The following is a 5,093-nucleotide window of genomic DNA, read 5'->3' as shown; positions in this document are numbered from 1 at the left end:
GAAAGAAAAAAAGAAAAAAAAAGAAAGTCTGACTGAGCGGTGAGCTGCCTGCATATCCAGGCTTGCTTGTCCACTCACTGGCTTCATTTTGGCAAGCTGACAGGGAGTTGGTTGTTATAATCCCCAAAGGCCAGAATGAATAGCACTTTATTTTGGGGGCACCAACATGCCACTAGGTGTCTTGACTCATCCTAAATAGTTTAATCCCTTTAGCAAGCAGCCCTCTGATACTTTGCCTAGGGGTGAATGCCAGGCGGCCTGTGTTCTAGGTCTGGGGGTTGGGGTGGCAGGGAAGGAAGGATGTCATATACTTACCTTCCATTTATCCCTGTGTCCAGTGCCTTGGTTCCTCCTACCCTCTCTTGCAGCTATCATCTCCAAGTCTGGAGTCTCTCTGGGCCTCTTCTGGCCTGACTGTCTCCCTCCTCAGCTGCAAGCCCCTAAGTGGTGTTCCTGGATCTCCCTCAACTGTGAACACCCTGCTGTTTGTTTTTTGCTTCCAGAAATTAGTTGAAATCTCTCACCCACTGATCTCACCCTCTCCCATCCTCCTCCCTGTTATGAGTTCATACTTTATTTTATTCCTTCACTTTCATTATGGTGGGGTCCTGGGAGAGAGAGGAGATAAACATTTATGCCCTTGAGGTGGAAACTAAAGGGAAAGCTACTTTAAAAAATGGTTGTTTTGCTTTTTCAACCCAGACTGAAACTGGAAACTATTAGTAGGCCCCCCACATAGCCAAGCCTGGATGACCTCATTTGGGCCTGTGCTGCTTCTGGCCCCAGCCCTTATCATAAGCATTCCTCCAGTGGCCTCCAGAGCACCCCTTTCCTCAACCTCTGCTGCCTAGACCATGGAGTCAAGCGAGCCCTCAGCCGAGGAACCGGACACCTGGGTTCTGATCCCAGCCCTGCCCCTGCCTCCCTCTGGACCCCTGGGCCAGCCCCTCCACCTCTCTGGGTGCCCTCTCTGTGGCTTGAGAGGCTCTCCATCTGCTGTGAGCTGGGCTTTGCTGGGATTGGCTGGGTGCTTGGAGGGCAGCCCAGCCTCTTTGTCCAGGCGGTGGGAGCAAGTGGGGCAGAGATGGGCCCCAAGCACTCAGGAGGGGGCTTGGAGGCCGAGCTGAGGCTTCTGCAACAGCAGGCTGTGCTAGCTGCTCCCCCTTCCGCCCACTCTTTCCCATCATGGCTGAACCTCTATCTCTCTGCCTCCAGCAGAGGGAGGAAAGAAGGCAGGGCTAGAGAGCTAGTTCTGTTTTCCTTTGCTTCTTCTCTCTCTCTCTCATTGTAGTACCGAGCTGATCTGTGCTACAATACCTGTGCCTAACCGCACCTTCCTTTTTTGGTGTTCCCCCTTTCCGTCTTTGAATGATTGTCTCTTCTAGAAGCGCTCCTTGAGTGTTCATGGGGCGGGGGGCCTTGGGCTGCACTGTGTGGTGGGGAGACAGGAGACAGATGAGGGAGAGGGGCCAAGCTTGCAGGCTGGAATGGGAGATGAAGTGCCACTTGGCTCTGGGATGACAGAAGGAAGCAGCAGCTGTAGCAGTTAAAAGCATTGGTTTTGGAATCAGACAAACCTAGACTTGAATCTCGGCTCTACTGCTTATTAGCTGTGTGAGTCTGGGTAAGTCACATTGCTCCTCCATACCTCAGTGACTGCATCCATACAATGAGAAGAACTACTTTGCACAACAGTTATGAAGACTGTGCAAAGTAGCAGGTACAACTGTGGACCATTGTAGGTGCAACTAAATAGTAACTTTATGGCTGGGCATGGTGGCTCATGTCTGTACTCCCAGCACTTTGGGAGGCTGAGGCAGGATTGCTTGAGGCCAGGAGTTTGAGACCAGCCTGGGCAACATAGCAAGACCCCATCTCTACAAAAAATGAAAAAATTAGCTGGGCGTGGTGGTGTATGCCTGTAGTCTTAGCTACTCGGGAGACTGAGAGCAGAAGATTGCTTGAGCCCAGAAGTTCAAGGATGTAGTGAGGTATGATCATGCCACGGCATTCCAGCCTGGGTGACAGAATGAGACCCTGTCTAAAAAAATAAATAAGGCCGGGTGTGGTGGGTCACACTTGTAATCCTAGCACTTTGGGAGGCTGAGGTAGGTGGATCACTTGAGGCCAGGAGTTCGAGACCAGCCTGGCCAATATGGTGATACTCCATCTCTACTAAAAATACAAAAATTAGCTGGACGTGGTGGTGCACACCTGTAATCCCAGCTACTCGGGAGGCTGGGGCACGAGAATCACTTGAACCTGGGAGACAGCAGTTGGAGTGAGCCGAGATTGCGCCACTGTACTCCAGCCTGGGTGACAGAGTGAGACTCTATCTCAAAAAATAAAAAATACGAAAAATAAATAGTAACTTTATGATTATTTGGATTATTATAAGGCAGAATATGCTAAGGCCCAAATAAAGTCTGCTTATTACTTTATTATGATTATGTAACATATAGTATTTGCTTATGATTGAAAGGAGCATGAGGTTAGGGAAGGTATTCTCTAAGGAGGCAGCTTTTGACCTCATCACTCCTTGGATCAAGCCTCCCAGGGGCTCCCTGGCAACTACAGAATGAGGTTCATGCTGTGCTGCCTGGTATTCAAGGCTCTCTTGGTTGTAATCTCTGCCTTTCTTCTCTTCAAAATGTAAATGTGAAGTGATACTTGTCTCTTTATTTCCTGAAAAAGAAATTTTAAAAGTGATAGACAAATATTTCATTTGAGGTATACAGCAATCTTCCTCATCATTGTCATCATCATCAACATCATTTTTATCATCCCAGAACCTGTACAGTGAGTTGTGTTAAACAAGGACTATAGGAACAATAATCACCAGCAAAAGGATAGCCAGCAACTGAAACCACCATGGCCTTCATTTTGTCATTTACCGCCATCTTTGCCTTCAAGATTGTTTGGCTCCATTACTAAAAGTGATTCCAGTATCCAACAAGCTTTCTGATTTGTCCTATGGTTCTATTTCTTCTTCTTAAATAATCTTCATGAGACTTTCTTGCATAACACCATTACCTCATCCACCTGTTCGCTATACTTTTTGTCATTTCTAGGTCTGATTCTTGGCTTCCTTAGAAAAGAGTCTTCCTCTCTACCTGAATCATCTTTCTTTTTTTTTTTTTTTTTTGAGACAGAGTCTCACTCTGTTGCCCAGGCTGGAGTGCGGTGGTGCAATCTCGGCTCACTGCAGCCTCCGCCTCCCGGATTCAAGCAATTCTCTGCCTTAGCCTCCCAAGTAGCTGGGATTACAGGCACCCACCACCACGCCCAGCTAATTTTTTTGTATTTTTAGTAGAGACGGGGTTTCACCATCTTGGCCAGGCTGGTCTTGAACTCCTAACCTTGTGATCCACCCGCCTCGGCCTCCCAAAGTGCTGGGATTACAGGCGTGAGCCACTGCACCTGGCTACCTGAATCATCTTTCACTTTCACTTTTTTTTTTTTTTTTTTAGACGGAGTTTCGCTCTTTCACCCAGGCCGGAGTCAAATGGCATGATCTGGGCTCACTGCAAGCTCCGCCCCCCAGGTTCAAGCGATTCTCCTGCCTCAGCCTCCTGAGTAGCTGGGATTATAGGCGCCCACCATCATGCCTGGCTAATTTCTGTATTTGTAGTAGAGATGGGGTTTCACCACGTTGGCCAGGCTGGTCTCCAACCCCTGACCTCAGGCAATTCACCCGCCTTGGCCTCCCAAAGAGCTGGGATTACAGGCGTGAACCACCGCGCCCGGCCTACTTTCACTTTTTACATTGTCATGATTTAGGTGTCACTTGAACTTGGGAATCATCTTTACCTCCCCCTAGTGCTTTTCTCCTTCCTCGCTGTCACAAGTAGGTCTTCACGCCACTTGTGGTTTAGGGAAGTGCTTGCATGCTCCTTTGGGTAAGGCTATAGCTCCACTCATTCTTCAAGCCACTCTGTTTCCTTCCTAACCCTACACTCAAGTTGTACTGAACTATGTAGAGTTTCCTAAGCATGTCAGGCTTCTTTATGCTTCCATACCTTTATTCTGGCTGCTCGTATAGCTAAATGCCCTTTTTTTTTTTTTTTTTTTTTTGACAGAGTCTCACTGTGTCGCCCAGGCTGGAGTGCAATGGTGTGATCACGGCTCACTGCAGCCTCTACCTCCTGGGCTCAAGTGATCCTCCCACTCCAGCCTCCCAAGTAGCTGGAACCACAGGCATGGGCCACCACACCTGGCTAATTTTTTGGTTGTTTGTAGGGACAGGGTCTGCCTATGTTGTCCAGGCTTGTCTCAAACTCTTGGGCTGAGGCAGTCTTCCCGCCTCAGCCTCCTGAGTAGCTGGGACTATAGGCACACACCATCATGCCCACCTAATTTTTGTATTTTTGTGGAGACAGAGTTTTGCTATGTTGTCCAGGCTGGTCTCGACCTGGGCTCAAGCAATCCTCTCACTTTAACCTCCCGAGTAGCTGGGACTATAGGCACACAATAATATGCCTGGCTAATTTTTATTTCATTGTAGAGATGGGGTCTCCCTGTGATCCCCAGGCTGGTCTCAAACTCCTGGGCTCAAGCAGTCCTCCCGCCTTGGCTTCCTAAAGTGCTGGGATTATAGGCATGAGCCACCGTGCCTGGCCCCAAATGCCTTTTTACCCTTGTCTACATGGCAGATAACCAGTTAACTTTTTTTTTTTTTTTTTTGACATAGGGTTGTGCTCTGTTGCCCAGGCTAGAGTGCAGTGGCATGATCATAGCTCGCTGAAGCCTCAAATTCCTGGGCTCAAGTGATCCTCCTGCCTCAGCCTCCCTAGTAGCTGAGGGAGACCTAGAAACTTATTTCTTTCTGTTGCCACCACGCCTGGCTAACTGTTCAAATTTGAAGAACGTCTTAAGTACCTCACACTGTTCAAGGCACTTGGAAACAGTGAGCAAAATAGACAAAACCTCTGCCCTGTGGAGCTGAGATTCTAGTGTATGGATGTCTGGGATGAGTGTGGAAAAGAAACAAATAAACAAGAAGACACATAATATGTCAAGTAGTGGTAAGTGCTATGGGGAAAAATAAAGCTGCACGAACCTGGGGAGTGCAGAAGGCCCAGTCACCTCCACCA

The sequence above is a fragment of the Hylobates moloch genome, unplaced genomic scaffold, assembly GCF_009828535.3.
Source record: "Hylobates moloch isolate HMO894 unplaced genomic scaffold, HMol_V3 SCAFFOLD_7, whole genome shotgun sequence".
Lineage (NCBI taxonomy): Eukaryota > Metazoa > Chordata > Mammalia > Primates > Hylobatidae > Hylobates > Hylobates moloch.
Note: the sequence above shows the minus strand (reverse complement) of the source record.